This window comes from Pectinophora gossypiella, chromosome 8 (assembly GCF_024362695.1).
Source record: "Pectinophora gossypiella chromosome 8, ilPecGoss1.1, whole genome shotgun sequence".
Classification (NCBI taxonomy): Eukaryota; Metazoa; Arthropoda; class Insecta; order Lepidoptera; family Gelechiidae; genus Pectinophora; species Pectinophora gossypiella.
Window position 1 is genome coordinate 14925670 of NC_065411.1, and position 21641 is coordinate 14947310.

The following is a 21641-nucleotide window of genomic DNA, read 5'->3' on the forward strand; positions in this document are numbered from 1 at the left end:
TCACGCGATAGAGGATCCAAGTTACACACGATTATAACAATCGACAGTGATAATAATTGTATGGGTTCGACACAAGGTGGTCAAGGGCCTTTAAAAGACATACCTAAAATAGTAAGTAATCCACATAAAGCGCTTCGCATCGTCCTTCATTATGCGCATTGCTAGGGTGTGGAATTGTCTGCCGTCTTCTGTATTTCCGAATTTATTTATTTATTATTTATTTATTTATTTATTCAATTCACAATATAAGCTTACAGCTAACGCCAAAGCACTTATATGTTAGTCAAAAAGGATGCATTAAATTTTACATTTTACATTAACATAGGTAGGTACTTATTACATTTACATTTTACATTTTAATACTGCTTTCGATCCTTAATTTATCATTAAGGAACAAGACAGTAAATTTCCGAAACACAGATGCACTATTTTGAAATATGTTGGCATGCGACTGGTGCGCGAACATTTCATTCAATAAGGAAACAGCTCTTGTTGTAGGAGCGTTTGCAGCACTACATGTACGAGCGCGGATCGGCGCGAGAATCGGCGGAGCACGCCGTGGCGGTGCAGTGCTGCGCGATTTGCTAGGTAGGGGGTTGGGACAAACAGATTCATTCGAGACGCTGCTGTCGGATTGTTTACCTTGCCGCTTATAACGGCATGATAATGCATTATCGTCAGCAGCTTGCGCCTCAATAATATAACATATAACCCGGGTGCTTTCAAGGCTGGCCTTGAAAGCACCCGGGTTATATGCATTCATAGTGAACAGGCACCTTCTGGGCGAACTCCATCTTAGGCCTCGTTAATGCCTTCGGGCAAAGGTAAGAAAAAACATAAGCTCACAACTATATCCCACTTGGGGTAGTCAGAGTATCCAGCGCATGTTGAACCCGCACCTCACCGAGATTTCTGTTAGACCAACGTAATAGGCGGTCTTGGTGAGAACTAACTAACTTATAAATTAATAACTCACTGGTGCAAGGCGCTCCCAGATTGAGACGCAAGCCGGTGTACCAGAAGACAAAAGTGGTGGTAACTAGTAAGTAATCCGACATCATAATATTATCTGATACTTAGTAGGTCATCCCATCACTAGCATCTCCTCAACAGGGATGTTCAAATATTTCTCCATGTAAACACAAATGACAAGGGTAAGCAAATGTTTAACATTTATCATTTTCTTTCTTCCTTACGAAAATAATGGAATTTCTTACTGGTTTAATATAGATAGGCTAATAAATAAATACACGGTGTTAGCGACATCGTAACGAATACAGAAGGGGATGATTCAGAGTTAATATCAAAATTCAAGTTATTTTGTGTTTCCTATAATTATTTTCAATTCTGAACTATTTCAATATTTCAACAAGGTAGCCATACGAGTAGGTATGGGTGTTAGTGACACCGCGACGCCGTAACAAATGCTGAGGGGGATGATTCAGACCATGATTCTGAGTTGATATCAATTGGAATTTTCTGTCGGAAAACTCATAAAAATGTTGGTGTTTCTTATAATTATTTTCATTTTCATACTTTTGCGACGGCAAATTCCGCTTGATATCAACTCAGAATCATAGTCTGAATCATCCCTAAAAGTTTTCGTTACGATGTCACTTAACAGCATTGTTGTGTAGCTGTTGTGTTGTTACAGTGGTGTCCCTTTATAATAAACGTTTCTTTCTTTGAATAAATAAATACATTTATTTCCAAAGAAATAACTGTTACAATGAAGTTTACAATGTTTGTACTTAAAATACAAGGATGTGCTTCGCTGTCCCCTAAATTAGGGGTGGTATTAATAAACTAATCTACTAATCTAGCTGACTTCGAGACTGTCCTCAAGATTATGTCAATGTGACAGTTCTCATATAAAATAGAGACTTGAGCATGATCTGGAGAGCAGTCTCAGCTGAGATTCATTTATTAATACCACCCTAGGGTAAAAACCTGTATGTTAGGGGTCAGTAAGTCTGGAAAAGCGCTGGAGTAATGTACAGACCAGAGTTATGATAATCCATATGCGCAGTGGAAAACAGTAAATACAAAAATAAAAAGTGTGTGTCTGTGTGCGCGTGCGTGTGTGTGCATGTGTGTGTGTTGGGTGTAAGTGCACGTGCGTGTGAGCGTTACTGTGTGTGTTTGTGTGTATGTGTATGAGGGTGTATGTATAAGAGTGTGATGCAATTGACAACAATCGCCTAGCTCTACGATTGAAAGAATCTTGGGTTCGGATGTAAAAAATCCACTACAGATTACTGACATTTACACCAAAAGGGCAGTTTCTCACACTAACATACCTAGTAGTAGGCTCAGTTGTTCAGAACAATTTTTTCTGTGTCTTTATAGTTTAAATTTAAAGGCCAACTTTTTTTTTGTCCTCAACGATTGCAGAGGCGAAGATGGGAGCCATCGGTTCGGCAATGCAGGACGGAAGGGGCAAGTCACAGGGACTGTAACCTGGAACCTGACAGAGGGCAGCAGTAACTGTCAGTACTATTCAGAGGCGGAGGATAGAAGTTCTAGTATAGCTTTGTAATAAATAGACTACTCTGGGCGTCATCCCACTTGCGTCAGACAGCGTACTGCGGGGCGGAAGGCAAGAGGGAAACCACTGCCCTATTTTTCCCTACAAAAGCTCGTAAATTGATGATGATGAGCCAACTTTTTAAATGAATGAATGGATGGATGTATGAATGAATAAATAAATAACGTTTGAAACTTGGCTTAGTCCCCAGGTAACGTTAAAGGTAAGGCCTAGTTTCCGTAGTTAGTACTTTGGTCACGTAAGGCAGAAGCTGTAAAACTTTTTAGGCGACAAAACTAAAAACTTTATTAGCATAGCCTTGCTACGGCTAGTCTTCAATTGGTAACAAATTAGACAAGATGAAAAATGTAATAACGTCTGTTACTTGGCCTTTTTAAAGCCGGTCGTCCGTTCTATTTTTAAAAAGCTGTTAATAGGTATACAGTTGATTTTAGTAAAGTGTTGCTATGGCGGATACCGCAGCAAGTAAAATTATAATACATAATATATTAATAAATGTTTAGTTATTATACTTAAGCATGTCAAATCCCTTACTTTAGCTGTACACCACCATTATATTCAATAGTGTATCATTTATTAATCTGTGGTTAACGGTGCTAGTGACACAACTATTATTTCCTGTTAATCAATTCTATTATTTAAGTTTTTATTGTGAACACTGTTTGTTGACCCTAATAATAAAATAATAAAAAAAACATAAACTGCCTATATACGTCCCACTGGTGGGCACAGGCGTCTCCTCAATCAACCGCACGGGGTATGGAGTATACTCCACCACGCTATACGACTAGTAGCCGGGACCAACCATCTTACTTTTTCGAACAATCAGGTGAGTCAAGTCTGAAATGACCTTACCAAACAAAGGACAGTCTCATTAAGTGATTTAAAAGTGCAAGTGTAAAATATGGTAAGTACCATAGGTACATAAAATGGCGCGGATCATTCGGAAATGCAATTATTTCATCAAACAAAAAATGCTGTACGTAGCGTGATTATAATTGCGTTTTGAACTGTACAAACGTATGACAGACGCGAAGTAGACTACTTTTTTTGACGTGACTTATTGTATATTTGCCGCAGATGGCATTAACTACTTGGCCGGGCAAATGTGGAGCGCTGAAGGCTCCCACGGATGTAAGTAGTAACCATCAACTCTGACACCAGGGTTGGTGGGGTTGGTAATTCACCTCACAACCCACACGATAGAAGAAGTTGAACTACTGGGACCTTCCCAATAGACTTACTGGATTGTGAGACTTCACTTTTCATATCAGAATGTGATTTTTCAAAAAGGCGCTTACATGGTTATCACTATAAGGTGGCGACATACATTAGTATCTGTTCCATACATTGTTCGGATCACGAACAAAATGTAAAAATGTCTATGATTTTGGTTACTATAAAAAAGTTATTGTCATAGACAAAGATAATTATAGACTTCCTTCTTAGCATAAAAACTGGATGCATAATTACCTAATATTTTCTTGTGTTAAAAAAATATTTTAAAAATACAAAAAAACACGGTGATTTATAAAATATTAATAATAACAATAAAAGTGTAAAATGTGTAAATGTGTGAAAACAATAAACATTTTAAATCTTACTTTATGTGGTCATTTTATTTTATTTTTTATTTTTATTTGTATGTTTAATTAATGTAATTGTAATGTACGTATATTAGTAGATATTTTGTTTATTTATAAAATTGTATTTATTTGTGTTTTTACAATAATTTAATTATTAATTCAATTTAATTATAATACCAGCAAACTAATCAACCCACGCGACATCTAGTCAACATTTAAAACTAGAACGCCACACAAATGAATCGAAAAGTTCTGATAGTTTCCTCCCTAACTCATTTTATGTGACTTATGGGAACTACTTATGAATCTCATAAGGCCGGCTAATACATTTACTTTACTTATTACAGACTTCCCTTTGATCTACCCACGCCGAACGTGATATTAACTTCGCTTTTAGATAGTAAGGAAAATGCCTTTTAAGACTGTTAACGTTATATAGTGTGTAGTGGTTGGAATGTGTGGTTTTCATTTCCAAGATTGGAAACTTACAAGGAATTTTAATTAAGTAAGTCAAGTCACGACCTTCACGATCATTCACGACCAGGTCACGGCGAAGAGTTTATCATCATCTTATAGTGGAAACCCTCTGTTGAGGGTTATTGAGGACTGAAGAGGCAAGGTGATTGGACACTTAATAAGACACGACGAATTTATTAAAAACATCATAGAAGGGAAGCTACAAGGAAAGAGAGGAATGGAAGACCAAGAAGAGCTTACATGGAACAGATTAAAGAGAAGGTGAACGTCGTCTCTTATAAGGAAGTGAAGGAATATATATATGAAAACATTATGTATGTACGTAAAAACTTATCTCTCCTTCCGAGAAACTGTGAAAGGCATACTTACAATACAAGAAATAAACATAAAATTGCTATTCAAAATTCTAGATTAAGTAAATTAAATTCATCTTTTTTGGGGTTATGTATACGTTTCTACAATAAAATACCAGATAATATTTTAAATTTGTCAGAAAATAAATTTAAAGCTCACGTGAAGCTTACTTTAAGTAAAAAAGCTTATTATAAGATTAATGACTACCTAAATGATAAAAATGTCTGGTATTGAATGTGTTCCTCTAGTTATTAAATAACTTGTAATGTATATCCTCATTGGTTTTTAAAAGATGTGTTGCTGTTGCAGTTTCTTGTCATATCTTCTCCTCAGCCATAACACCTTACGAAATGACGTAAATTCAAAAATGTTACATTGACCTTCAACAAGTTTATCCATGATAATTACGTTGAATAAATGATTCTGATTTCTGATTTCTGGAATTGGTCTTTGATAGAGAATAATAGAGAATGCTACACCGACAAGAGCGTGGCTCTTAAATTAGTGTTGATAGTGAAAACCACGGAAGAACCTTTGTTTATTTATTTGTTTTGCCAACATGACATCGTGTAACAATGTGTGTAACGATGTAATTAACATAATACAAATGCTGTATTCATCCCCAAGTGTAGTTTATGACCACGTGTCGGACGACGCTCAGTGGGTAGGCCCGCTACAAGGTGGACCGACGATCTGGTGAAGGTCGCTGGAAGCCGCTGGATGCGGGCAGCGCAGGACCGATCGTCGTGGAGATCCTTGGGGGAGGTATATGCCCAGCAGTGGGCGTCGTACGGCTGATGATGATGATGAAATGCTGTAATATGACTGTCTGATGTCCAAAATAAAATACGGAAGGTCAAATTGTAGAAATGAAAAAACAATTAGTAGTAGCATTATACAAAACCGGAAAGCACCTTGAAAAAAAAGATGACTAGTAGAAATCCTTTAGCAGACCGTTCCTAAAATGGTGGCTTATTCGTATCTACCCTCTGTTGCCAATGATTGGTGCAAATATTGACACTGCGTATTTCTTTCACCGGCCATTCACACTTAGGGTGAAAAAATAATTTAATGAAAAAAGATTTGGATTTTATACTGAGCAGTTAGAGTTTATTTTACTTTTTCGGAATCAGGTGATTCAAGCCTGCTATGTCCTATCCAAACAAAGGATTGTCTTGTAAAGTGATTTTTGATAATGGAACGCAAAAAGAATGTTGCGTGTATCCGAACACGCCAGGCGACGGCAGGTGCGGCGCGAGCATTGGCAGATAGTTGGCCAAACTCAAACCAACAATCAAACAATCTACTACTAACGACACTATCTACTACTATTACTTACTAGCAGCTGCAATTGCAATATTACTTACTGCAGCTTCTTTTTCCCGGCTATACAGCTTGTGAGAAGCTGCAGTAGTTTTAGGCGGATGAGACGTTTGTTATGTAAAAAATGACGATTCAAAGTATAACTGTGTTACCTATTGAAAAAATATATTTTTGAATTTGAATTTGAACTACTAGTGTTGAAACTGTCGATAGCCTATCGATGCTAATCGACTTCTTTCAACTATAGATAGCGGTCTATCGACAGGCAACACTACTCAACTCAATTATATTTTTGACTTTTAAATATAGTGCCTGTAAACAATCCTCTTTTTAATTTATCCCCGAGTGTAATTTATGGTCCTAAACAGTCCTCATCGGAATCAAAAACTAAATCAGAATCAAAATCAAAAACAATTCCATCTTTTCAAATTCAGAACGTAGTATCTAATAATTCCACGATAGTAATAGGCAAGCCCATAAAATATGCTGCGGGCGTCTGACGTCAGGCGCAAGACGTTTTAAAATAGAAAATTCCAACGCGTAATCTTCTGGAATTTTCAATTCTATCGCACTCTCAGGTACAAGCTAGTGTACTTATAGGTATAGAAATATCGTTCAATAGCTGGAAATGTTAGAAAACTTTACTCCCGAGTCGGATAAAGGGTGTCTATACCTTTGTACATATTGGACCGTGTACAGTCATGAGCGATATAATCTACCCACTTTAGGACTCTGTCGCACTAACATATTTGACATTTAGTGAGACTTACAGTTCAATTTGTCAAAAATAATAAGTTTTTTTTTTTAATTATTGAATACAACGAAAAATTAACAAAAAAGAATAAAATAACACCGCTAAACCCCTCACGGGTTTGTCTCGGCACTATAATCCGCTTACAATTACTTAGTGCAATAACATATAAAAAATAATAATAAAATAAATAGAAAAAATATTATTAAAAACAAAAAAGACCGAAACGGTATAATAATAAATAAATATTAAAATCGGAGGCATACACAAACTACAATGTTTGCGAAAACTTTACCTACGTACGTACGTATTGTTTACAACAGCCAGCGACCGCACGGCGACCGATCGAAGCAGATAACAAGACCGGTTAGCTAATATACCGCTATTTTATCTAATAATAATAAGTCCGCTATTTTATCACGTTTTTCTATGACGTCACAGTGTGATTTTTCATACAAATACCAAAGGAATTTCATGTTTTGACGTTTAGTAAAAAGTAACTGATTTGACTAGTTGGAAACTAGCCTATTGTGATCAGTGCGGAAGCATAATTATCATATCCCTAGCGATATTCCGTTTTAATAGAGTCTGCATACCTAACATGATAATCATTTATGATCCAGTATTTTTTATAAAAGCTGCGAGAGTCAATCAGTATAGAAGCTTAGAGTAAACACTGGTTACGCAACGAATTTGTTGTCAGCAACGGAATTCTGGATTATTTTCAGCTGCAGACGCAACCATTGTGTTTTAAAAACCATCACCAATTTAAGAGGTACGCTCTTGTCCGTGTAGCATTATCCTTGCAACTTTTTGGGGACAAATAGGGCAGTGGTTTCAACAGCTGCAGAGTCTAACTTGAATTCACCAGGTTCGCTGACGAATTCACCAGGGGCGATGGGGTCGTCGTTTGCCTACGCTTTTATTATTATTATTACTACCGGCGTAACGCTCAATTCCGCGCAATGCGGTCTCTATAAATGTGGCTTTAATATTTTCAGCCTTTCAACGTAAGAAAATATAATTTGACAGCTCTTTGACAGCAATTTCAGAAACAATCCACGTTATTGACATTTCGATTGACGTGAATTTCTTGCTTCTCAAATCAGTAGGCGTTTCACTAGTGTTGTCGATTTATCGATAGTTCGTCTATCGATAGTCGATTTTAAAAATACTCAATCTATCGGAATAATAGGTACATTTTTTTATCGCGTGGCTTATTATCGGTTTGTCGCGGATGGCATTAACTGCTTAGTTGGATGAAATAAATTAATATTACAATTAAATACTTAAATATGCGGTAACTTTATGCATAGTATGTCAACAGTAGCTGTAATATCATGTAAATGAAGTAGCAATATCTTCCAGGCAACGTTTAACGTTTACTTTAATTAGTTATCAGCACTAATTTAAGAGCCACGCTCTTGTCGGTGTAGCATCCTCCATGGTACTTTCATCTTTGCTTTTTTTTAAATTAGTTATAACTGACATGATTTCCTCTTTCCGACATTCAAAAGGGAAATAAGTTGATAAGGTCCCGACCCTATCCTTGGATCTCCGAAATATTAAACTCTGATCACTTACGAGATTGGGTAATAAAATTACAATTCACAAAATATAGTGCGGGTAGAACTGAATTTTATTGAGGATTAGTGCTGTCGATCCGTAATACGTAAACTGTAATTGTCAAAAGTCGACTATTTTCAAAGAGCTCTCCATATATCGTTTTTTGATTTTATCAATAGTGTTGATATGTGACCTAACCTATATTGGGCTGGTTTTCCCTTCGCGGGATGGGAGTTCAGACAGGCAGTGGTGTCTGTAAAAACCGGACCTGTCAAATCTTCAGGTTAGGTAAGCGGACCCCTGTGAAAAACGGGATAATGCTAGGGAGATGATGATGATGACATACAATATCATCATCATCAGCCGTACGACGCCCACTGCTGGGCTTAGGCCTACCCCAAGGATTTCCACGACGATCGGTCCTGCGCTGCCCGCATCCAGCGGCTTCCCGCGACCTTCACCAGAACATACAATATATAAATAGATAAAGCACATAAAATCCGCTTCCGTGGTCTAGTGGTTAGAGCATTAGGCTCACGATCTGGAGGTCTGGGTTCGATTTCCGATGGGGACATTGTCGAAATCACTTTGTGAGACTGTCCTTTGTTTGGTAAGGACTTTTCAGGCTTATTCAAGCCTGAAAAGTGACAACCTGACTGTCCGAAAAAGTAAGATGATTCCGTGCTTCGGAGAGCTCGTTAAGCCGTTGGTTTCGGCTAAAAGCCGTAAAAACACCTCCACGAACCCGCAATGGAGCAGCGTGGTGGAGTATGCTCCATACCCCCTTGATTGAGGGGAGGCCTGTGCCCAGCAGTGAGACGTAAATAGGCAGTTTATGTTATGTTATGTTATATAATAAAAAACATAAATCCGATATTGCCGAAATATGTATCTTGTCCACATCCCTATCGCGTATTAGCATATAGCGTTTTTATACCATGATCGGGTTTACGGTTCGATTCCCGACCCGACATAGTGATCCCGAGGGGAGTTACACGGATAACATGATATGTTAAGAAGATATCGAAATAGGTACGTATCCTCTATTTTTAGGTTATTGAATCCCGGAATTCAAATAGGCTTCACGTACTGTATACTGAATAAAAAAATATTTTTTCAAATCGGATTGGCTGTCTTCGAGTAATCGTTCACAAAAATCACAAAGATCTGTCTTGCTTGTTACAACGTCGAGCTTTTTGATTCAGGATTTGTCAATTTTCGTGTGAAGTTTTTCGGCACCTGTGCTGTCTCGACAAATTGTTTAGTTTTTCGTAAATATAACTTTATTTAAGTTTAAATTGTCTCTAAAGTGATAGCAATGTTGTGCTGTGTGTGAGAGGATTTGTATATTCAAAAGCTTATTTTTTGTAATAACATACATAAAAAAAGATCCTAACGAATTGAGAACCTCGTCACAAAACAAAAAACAACTTGTGACAAAAATTAGAAAAAAATTAAAATTGATTATTTTGGATCAAAACAAACATCCATAATCATCAAAAAAAAAGTGTATTATGAAACTATTGTTAGCAATAGGTAATTATGCAAAAAAAAATCTTCTGTCGTGTCGATGACAAGTCGATCAAAGTAATTTATAATTTTTCAGCCCAAAATGCTACCACGGCAATAGCACGAGCAGAACTACTCATCAAATCCTCCTGCGCGCAGGTTTCAGGGCACAGTGGACATGCGATTAGGTAGGCCATGGTCCGCGAAGGTGCTCCATACTCACACTGAAGGTCCTCATGTGTGAAACTTCACCTGAACCCGTTTTCTTTGCTCCGATCGACTTGACCAAATATGAAAGATATAGGTAGATGTCACTTACAAACAACTCCAGCCAAGTAAGTGAATACCATCCAAGTGAAACCTACAAAAAAATCACATTAAAAAACTATTCTAAAATACTATTGTGAGTCAAAATAGCCGTGACTGTACCTTCAGTAGGTGTAAATGACATATTCCAGGGAAAGCAAAAAAAAAAAACACAAAAAAATGTTAAAAAAAACAGAGACATCGTCGTAAATCGATCTTGGTCCTATTCCAATCTTAGATTTTGTGGTTTATTAACCTTTAACATTCAAGCAAGTTTAGTAGTAAAAAATATCAGAATGCTTTTTTATATTTAATGTAAAGTTTTTATAGCTTTCTTTAATCTGTAAGATCTTTGCCTCGACTATAGCGCAGCGGAGTTGCAGCGGAGAGCGAAATCATTGACGGGAATGGAGCAGTGAGATTTACGTGTATCTACGTATTCATTTGTTTGAAACCGTTACCTATGATAGTGAGCGAACTCTTATTTAGTTATTTAAATGTGGATAAAAACTAGAAGCTCAAATGTAAAAAACAATACTCAAAAATCAACAAAATAAAATCGTAAAATGACAAAAAAATCTGGAAAAAAATGTATTGCTAAAAAGTAACAGATTTTATTTTTGCTAATTTTATTTTTATGTGCAGCCCGCTTTCGTCTATATTGCTGCAAACTAATATGATAAAAAAAAATTGTGTAAAAAAATTTTAGGTGGCTACCTAAAAGTTTAGACTCGAATTAAGTTTATTATTTCATTTGCAAACGCTTACAATGCTCGCCACAAATGGCGATTGATGACAGAGATTACGTTCATACCTTTTATTTATTATTTCAGTTTATAAAGGCAACACTTAAATTGTTACAAAATGTTAAGCACTCCTGCTTATCTGAAGGTCAGGAGGGATTTACTGTTATGTTTCTTTCGTCCTTTTGACCAGACGGAATAAGTGAACAGTTTTTTTTAAAGTACGTCTAGGGCCCTTTGCCGAGGTTTCTTCAATTCAAATTCAAATTCAAAAATATCTTTATTCAGGAAATGCTATTCCGTAGGCACGCCTCTTTCCTCAATTTGCCATATTTTGGACAGCGAGTAATTTTTTTTTCTTTTCTTTTTCAACAAAAAATAATGGTATATTTATACATACATACACACACACACACAAGAGTATCTACCTATAATTTTATGTGATTGTCTTTTGATTTTATTGTTTTTTTACCTAAAGCTGCTGTATATTTCTATTTAAATGTCCTCTAGCCCTCGTTGACAATTACTTCCGCACAATATCCCATGAAGAGGAAATGACTGAAAACCAGCGCTGGATAGCGCCATAGCATGGTTCCATCACAGCACAAGCTGAGCCATTTCCTTTTGCCCGTATTCGTAATATTCTTAATTACCTAGTTCTTATAGCAAATGTAAATTGTTACTGGCAATAAATTTATTTTATGCTTATTCTTATTCTTATATTTTCTTATTCTCTAATATCTTCGAAATATTCCTTTCATTGCAAGTCGACTTAAAAAGCATATTCTCTAGAGACTTCTCTGTATTGAATTTATACTTATAGATGAATATTCTTTATACCGAGTTTCACTACGAGAAGGGTCGATAAAACACTTCAAAGAAAATAATAAACCCTCGAATGCCCGACGGAAATCCGTTTCCATAATAAGTTGAAGGGAAAGTCTATTTTATAGCTATTGACGAACGGTTCTCAAAGATTTTACACAAATGACTCAAAACCACGGGTGAGAGCCTTCAGCGCTCCCCATTTGTCCGGCCAAGTAGTTAAGTAATGCCATCTGCGGCAAATCACTACATAGTATAAAACAAAGTCGTTTTTTCTATCCCTATATCTATGTACGCTTAAATCTTTAAAACTACGCAACGGATTTTGATGCGGTTTTTTTTTTAATAGATAGAGTGATTTAAGAGGAAGGTTTATATGTATAATAACATCCATTATATACTGGAGAAATACTGTTATTTTTGAGGTTTTTAATGTGACGTCTTAAATAATTTAATTTTTTCCTCAGCTCAGCATTGCACCCGAGCGAAGCCGGGCGGGTCGCTAGTCTACAATAAGTCCAAAAAAAAACTAGAAACCAATTTTGTTTGTTTATAAACTTTTATATGTTGTTTGTTTGTTTTATACGTTTATATGTTGGTTTAGAAACATTAGTTTCCCTTATTTTTTTTTTGAATAGGTACAATTAACCATAATTTTTGGAAACCTGTAATCGGCTATTCTGACTTTTATTGTTTTTTTTTTTATTGGTTGATTCTTTACACTCTTCTTCTATCTTTTTTGTTGTTTGTTTTTGTTTGTTGGAGTACCAACTTCATCAACCCTGGCGTCAGGGTTACTCTTCTTCTTCTTTGCGAGTCGATGGCGATCGAAGCTAAATTTTTGCTGACCAATAATTGGCCACGCTTACGGCATTGTCAGTGGCTTCGTACAGGTCTTCAATAGTGCAGGTGTTAGGGCTCTTAGGACAGCACAAAAGGTGAGCCATAGTTTGTGGTGATACTCCACACTCGCAATAATCGCAACCATCAACCAGGTATCCCCACCTGCAGAGATGGGGATGCAGCGGCCAACCTGTGTCCGGAGCCTATTTAAAGACTTCCATGTGGGCCACGCTAGATTACTTCCAGGCGGAAGACTCTCCGATGGCGCGATAAAAGGGGTGGGAGAACACTTCCGCCGCCAAAGATTTAAGCGGGCTTGGCTAGGTTCGGAATCCAATGGAGCCACCTCTTTAAGGAAGCTGTGACGACTTTTAAGCCTTTGAGGCACCGAAATGTCACCATGCATCGGTAGGCGGCTGTCCTTTATCATTTTTGTCCGTTCTACAGCGCCAGCAACCTCCCGTCGGATTTCAGGGGGTGCTATTCCGGCAAGAGGGTACAGCATATTACTATTGAGCCGCCAAAGACCCCTGACATGGCTCACGTAACGACTACTTATTTACATCAGTAAGTAGTAACCGGGACCAACGGCTTAATGTGCCGAAGCACGGATCATCTTACTTTCGGACAATCAGGTGGTCAGGCTGTAATGTCCTAACCAAACTAGGGATTATTTTTTTTACATTGTAAGATTTCTTGCCTCTTGTCGTTCAATTCGTGGTCAATTTACAGAAAATTCGTGATAGCCCTGTTCAGAGAAAATGTGACTTAAACCGTAAGTCTACCACTCTGCATAAGCATTCTGTCAAATTTTCAGAATGACAACTTTCCGCATACAAATAAATTGCTCATGTTATTAACCCTGACACCAGGGTTGATAGGGTTGGTAATGCACCTCACAATCCACATGATAGAAGAAGAGGTTATTTTAGGACTGCACCAGCTGTGGAAATCACTATAGGGAGTTATTTCGGAACATATTATAACATATTTGAAAGTTTGAAGACCACTGCTCTAGATTCAAGGCAAAGATTGCCGGCCGATCGCTTTGATCTCACATCCACGTACACTTATAAAATTTGGGTACCCTGGTATGGAGATATATTGATTACCATCAAAATGCTATAGATTCATCTTAAAATATATTTTTGAACATAATATCCCATAATAGCCCTATCCAACATAGATTCTGTAGACAGATCCGTGCTTTCCGAAGCACGGATCTTCTTACTTATGGACAATCAGGTGATCAGCCTGCAATTTCCTAACCAAACTAGGGATCACAAAGAGATTTTTGTGATTTGCCCCACCGGGATTCGAACCCGGGACCTCTGGATCGTGAGCACAACGCTCGACTGGACCACGGAGGCCGTTATATTCAGTCAGTCAAAGGGACATGGAGCGACCATCACCAGAAGACCGCCTACGTGCAGCTGCCAACTAAGGTTCGGACACACCATATCCTCCCCCCACCATCAGCTCACCGTCGCCGTAGGTCTTACGCTCGAAAACCAAATAAACATGCAGGAGTCATCTGCGCGTGAGTGTATTATAGTGAACAAGTAGTTGCGCTGGTACAAGTCCACTCTCTCCTCCTCAACCTCCCAGTGCCGATGGACCGGACAGCCGGTACGACCGGCAGGAGGCAGAGGCCGCAGGAGAGTACGAGTAGGTACTACAAATCACACGAGAAGGCAACCAGCAACTAGACCGTAATTTCCTAAGAAATATCTGTATAGAAAACATATGGCTGCCTACCAGCTGAAACACTCACTGTGGTTGGTACTCCACCACACACAACCCACACGATAGAAGAAGAAGCTGAAACACCCACTAACCTTATTCCAATTAAAATAAAAAAGTACTAAATAGAAAAACGCGACAAACATACAGAAGCTATAACTCATCAGCTTTTGGACGAGGGCCAGGGCCAAGGAAACTTCAGATACATGAAGCTAAAGTATAACTGGACGGAACATGAGAAGACAAAACATTTCCATCTTTAGTGGCTGGTGGACGGAGTACCGCGGAGTAGGTCGCGGGAAGCCGCTGGATGCGGGCAGCGCAGGACCGATCGTCGTGGAGATCCTTGGGGGAGGCCTATGCCCAGCAGTGGGCGTCATACGGCTGATGATGATGGACGGAGTACATCATCATATTTTTTTTTATTTACAGGGTCTGCTGAAGATTTGATAGGTCCGGTTTTTTACAGAAGCGACTGCCTGTCTGATCTTCCAACCCGCGAAGGGAAAACCAGCCCAATACAGGTTAGGTCACATACCTCCGTAAATGTACTTCTCGGGAATGTGGGTTTATGATCCAAACATGAATTCGAAAACAAATTCGACAATCATTGGTTTAGGCCTGTGCTGGATTCGAACCTGCGACCTCAAAGTGAGAGGCTAGCGTTCTGCCAACTGGGCTACCACGGCTCCATTGACGTCACGGAGTACATCAAGATAAATACCAACCTCCTCTTGAAGATGCAGCCGCTGGAGCCGCGTCACAACACAAACTTCAATGCTTTTGTGGTGTACGTTCGAATTGAAAATTAATTTAAAAAAAAAAACTAAAAATAAAACATAAAAATAATTTTGCGACGGATAATTCCACTCGATATCAACTCACATGATCGGTCTGCGATTGTTGAAGTTAAGCAACTTTCGCAAAGGCCGGTCATAGGATGGGTGACCACAAAAAAAAGTTTTCATCTCGAGCTCCTCCGTGCTTCGGAAGGCACGTTAAGCCGTTGGTCCCGGCTATTAGCCGTAAAAACACCTCCACCAACCCGCAGTGGAGCATTGGCCTGAATCATTCCTCAAAGTTTTCGTTACGATGTCACTAACACCCTAACCCTAACACCCATTTCTATGGGTATTTGTTACCTGATTATTATATTATTGCGTATGGCAGACAAAATAAAATATCCTACGTGCATCATATATCCAGCTTAAGCTTCCCTAACCAAGTCACCTATCTGACACCTGATATAAATAAATTAGTGAAATAATTTTGTGATATTGATAGTGTTACATCCATTTCACTAATTTCACGTTCACAACGAACGAAATGTAAATTCAATACTCAAACCCACTTGCCAATACTCCTCGGCATTATTTAAATTCAGTAGAACCGTTGAAGAGCTCGTATCACTTTGAAAATACTAAATTGCTCTGGAAGATTCCTCGTTCTTCAATATTCCTGTTTACTCCTGAATGGTTTTACGAGCTGTGATATTAATTTTCATGTGAATATCCTCACAGACAGCTCTAAAATAAGCGAAGCGAAGCAAGCGGTATATAAAGCGAAGGTTGATGGTAGGGCTGACAGAGGAAGACCTAGGAGTACGTCATCATCAGTCTATTAACGTCCCCACTGCTGGGGCACGGGCCTTCCCTATGGATGGCTAATGCAGCCGCGACCAACGGCTTAATGTGCCTTCCGAAGCACGGAGGAGCTCGAGATGAAAACTTTTTTTTTGTGGTCACCCATCCTATGACCGGCCTTTGCGAAAGTTGCTTAATTTCAACAATCGCAGCTCCTGGAGGAGGACGTATTTTGACCGAATTGGAGATGTCATTAGAAAAAGTTTAGTACGATCTACTCTGAACCGGCGTGCGTGTATGAAACCATTGATGAATGTCGAGGAAGCAAGACACACTCAAAATCGAATCGGTGGGAAATAGGCGTGAGTTTATGTATGTATGTAGTTTTAAAACCTCAATCTCTGCCTAATCCAGTTAGATATTGTCATAGGCTTTTGTACGTATGTTATTTTTTATGTAAGGTGTGTCATTTGTTGACTTGAGGTAGTTACAGGAGTTGGTTGTCATTGTAACTGTATCTCACTTCAGATGTCATAAAAAAAAACAGTATGTAACTTTTTTAATCCACCGAGCACATAGGCACGTACGCAGAAATGTTTTGACAGAACATTTTCTTTCAAGCAGTCTCAGTGACAATATGAATGTGTCGTAATGAACCACTGCATATGAAACGCCGTCCATGTAGTTATAGCCTAAAGACAACAGTAGGTAAATTTTCGTGTCTTTATTCTGGACTACACTGAGTAAACTGAGGAAAAAAACGAATTCACGTGGCTGGTTGTCACTCCAGGTATTTCGTAAAAGACGTATTAAGTACTTTATAAATTCAGAATCAAAATCATTTATTCAACATTATTGTCATGGGTAAACTTGTTAAACTTATATGAACGTAATTTAGCAAGGTGTTATGGCTGAGGAGAAAGAATGTCAAGAAACTGCAACAGCAACTCATCTTTGACCTACTGTTCTCGTTATACTACGTCACAGATGAGAAGACACAATTCTTCACGTAATATACCGGATTAACTGCGCTTCATAATGTTGAAGTCATGAGACGCGACTTCACATCTTACGGCGGCGTGGAGATGAAACAGTGTATCTCAAATTTTGACTCACACTCAATTATTCATATTTTTTTTATAATAATAATAATTCCGTGAAAAATAATAATAATAAGGCCGCCTATTGTGCTTTTTTTTATTCGTATGTTTATGTCATGTGTATTATGTGCAAAAAAGTATTAATTGATTCATTGAGATTGAAGAGACAAAGTGAAAATGTTGTGTTAGGATCGTAGAAAGTGGAATACCGTGGTCGCAGCCAACCCCAATGGGTAATAGACGCGATTTTATGTACAGTCATGAGCAATATAATGTACCCACTTTAGGACTCTGTCGCACTAACATATTTGACATTTAGTGAGACTTACAGTTCAATTTGTCAAAAAAGTTAATGTGACATGGTACCAAAGTGTATACATATTAATGCTCGTGACCGTATGTGTAAAAAGCATTAGCGCAAACGTTAGCGTTTCTTTTCCATCACCCCGAACACCAACAAACAACAGTCGCCGTAACTCAAAAATCCCTCTCGCGCACTTACTTCGTAGCCCACCCGGGCAGGATAATGTAATATCGCTTATGTTGCTACGTGCTACATAAAGGCATTTTTATATTCCAACCGAGCGAATGTAAAACCGTTTTACTGGGATGGTAAAATTTTATGGCGAGCGTGCTTTGGATTGAGTTAGAACTGAATAATCTGCTGTTGAGAACTTCGCACTGATAGATTTGTTTGATCGAACTAGCGACGGGCATATTTGTAAAAAACTATAAAAAAATGTTTAGATATAATAACATATTAGATATTTATGTCACTGGGATCCTGTAGTACACTGGCCGGCTTGGACCGGACTTGCACCAATGAGTTATTAATTTATGTTAAGTGCAGTTTTCACTAACACAGTTGACTCGACCATTATATATGGCGATACCGCTCATCACCTATCACGTTGGTCCAACAGAAAGCTCAGTGTACCTACTTAGTTAATCTCTCAACCTATTACCAATATACGACCAAATATAATTTATTATTATTATTATTTCAGGTGAAATTTAGCGCTCTGTTGACCCTGGGTCTTCAGAATGTTACGACATCACTAATTTAAGAGCCACGCTCTTGTCGGTATAGCATAGTCCATGCTACTTTTTTAGGGAAAAATAGAGCAGTGGTTTCCCTGTTGCCTTCCGCGTGCAGTACTCTGTCTGACGAGAGTGGATGGCGCCCAGAGTAGTCTATTTTAACGCCGTACTAGGACTCCTGTCCTCGCCTCTGAATAGTACTGACAGTTACTGTTGCCTTCTGTCAGGTTCCAGGTTATAGTCCCTGTGACTCGCCTTTTCCATCCTGCTTTGCCGTACCGATGTCTCGCATCTCTGCCTTTGTAACCGGTGAGGTCTTCACCCATATCCCTGGACAAGGGTTCTATGTTATACCCCGTAGGTTTGGTTCCCTATCCGATCTCAGCCATCATCTTAGTCAGCCCTACTGAAGTAAGAGGCGCCCACCCCTGCGGCAAGGATGTGCCGAACAGGAATTGCCCCAGTGGAGGGCAGAGAAGATGACTCTGTCCCTAATGGGGTCGGGTTAATGGTCTTGTATGAAACCAAAGCCAATGTGTTACGCTGAGCTGAAAACACTATTTGAAAGAAAGAAAGAAACAAACATTTATTATAAAGGGACACCACAGTAACAAATATAAAACAAAAAACAAATATTTATAATTATATTGCCCTTAAATTTAAGTTTGTTTTGATATGTTTTGAAATGTGTTTTTACTGATAAATAAACACTTTATCTATCTTTCAAAATAAATAATGCTTTTCCATCTTAAGACTCCCAAAGTTCAAGTCTTTTGACTTCTCCCTCTTTTTGTCTCAAAGCTATTGAGGCAAGAATTTATCTAAGTAGGTAAGTATATAACGATGTTTCCAAACAATTTGACCTTATTAAATACAGTAATAAGATCCCGCTAACCTTGTTTGCAGTAATGAAAGGTACGAGAATCTCCGACAAAGGGTCAATAAAGAAAGTTCCGCACGCTAACTTCACAGGACATTGAGTTTGTTTCCCACTAGCATAGAATATACAATAGCTAGCAGTTACACAACTACAAAATTTTGATTCACGCAAATGTTCTTTCACGCTGAAGGCTGTCCGGCTGTGGAACTCTCTACCTGAGACTGTCAGGAGAACTCCTTCTCTGGACTCTTTCAGGGCAAGAGTGAAGGCGCTTTTCCTGCAGGCATAGCTTGGAAGTATTTTTCTTATTCTCCTTATATGTATTATATTGTATAGGCTATTTGTATGTATGTGTGTGTATGCATATATTTTTATTTACAGTATTTTTTTGTTATGTTGGTATCATTGTATTTTTATAAGGTTGCCTGGCAGAAATTGCTGTTTAGCAATAAGGCCGCCTATTGTGGTTACTTTTATTCGTATGTATATGTACTTTGTATATGTCGTTGTGCAATAAAGTATTATTGATTGAACATTTATTGTTTATATGAATTAAGAAAGCTGCATTTAAGCGAAGTTTGTTGGTAGGGATGGCAGTGGAATATCTAGAAGGACGCACATTGACCTAACTGGAAATGCCCTTAGAAAAGATCTACTCTCAACAGGCGTGCATGTATGAATATCTAATATGGAGGAAGCAAGAAAAAAGTGTCAGGATTGAATCAAAAGGAATTCCATAATCTCTGCTTACCCCAGTGGGAAATGTCCGTTAGTTTATGTATGAATAATTCTGTAAGTATATTTGTCCTGGTCATCACCATTCGCTGGATAGCGCAGAAATATATTCCCTGGTGAGCTGTTTACTTCACTTGCTGCATGATTCTTTTAGTTGTTAAAAAAAATATAATTATATCCGTCCTTTTTAATTTGGCTCACATTCGTAACGATTACATATCTACTAATAAGAGTAGCCGCGACCGACTGCTTCTTGTGTCATTCAAAACACAGATCGTCTCACTTTTGGGCAATCGGGTGGTTGGCCTACAATGTCCTAACCAAAGTAAAGATTACATAGTAACTTTTGTGATTTTTCCCCCACCGATAATCGAACGCTCGACCTCCGGATCATGATCGCAACCCTCATCCATTGGACCGCCGAAGCTGTTGTCTGTCATTTTAATAAGCTATGGCACTGGTTAATCAGGTTTATATTCCGACACGCGCAACAATAAGTCAAACCAGGGCGCGGCGGTAATCGCATCAGCGAGCGAGGCTACTTCCGGCGCGACAAACGCCATGTTTGATTTATCACGTCACTTCCGGCTTTCACTGTCTATTGGCTGCACGATAAAAGTGCTTTTGCCACGTAACAATGTTGCTTTGAACGGAATGGGAAATGGCTGAAACATCAGTTTTACGTCGTCACAGAGGTAAAACCACGTCTGGGAATTTTGTGGTGTTCTATTTTGATTTGGTTTTGGATAGTGCTAATTTCGGAAATATGTATGCCTGTGTAAAGAATAATTTTTATGATTATGTGCTGGACATATTTTTTAATTAATTTTAGGTAAGGAAAAAACCATTAATAGAGGGCATTAAGGCTCACCGCCTATCACGTTGATCTAACAGAAAGCTCGGTGAGGTGTGGGTACTGAGTTCTTAGTTTATTGTTCGATGGATTTCTCTGACTACCCTTATTTGGGATATAGTCGTGAGCTTTATATTGGCAGCTGAGCGCGTATCTATTTTATCTTGTCCATCATAAATGAACAAAAGCCAATACTAAAGAAATTAACACTTTAATTCTAACACTAACGGTTAATAACCATACTGCAAACAATTTAATCAGCCAGTTAACAGCCGTTAAACCAAATGAGTTTAAAATTAAACGGTGAGGTTCATTAAAAGCTTTTAGAGCTGAAACAAATAAACTGCCTCACGGACCGTGTCCAATTTTTTAATTAAAACATCCTCATCGCCACCTCTTGGCTGCTATTCTGAAACTATGCGATCTTGCGTTACATTTTTTATTCCTTTATCATCATCACTAATTTAAGAGCCACGGTCTTGTCGGTGTAGCATTCTCCTAACTCTCCATGATACTTTTTAAGGGAAAAATAAGGCAGTGGTTTCCCTCTTGCCTTCCCGCAGTACTCTGTCTGACGCAAGTGGGATGGCGCCCACTGCTGCTGGTGGTGGATGGATGGTGGGATGGTGGTGGAGGATTCTTTCGTAACGGATGATTGTTTTTTTTTTTCATTTACATCCCCGAGAAATGCATTTTTGAAGGTATGTGACCTAACCTGTATTGGGCTGGTTTCTCCTTCGCGGGTTCGAAGGTCAGACAGACAGTCGCTTCTTTAAAAAACCGGACCTGTCATATTATCCGGTCCGGACCTGTGAAAAACAGGATAACGCTAGGAGGATGATGATGATTGTTTTTTTTTCATACCAGTATGTAAA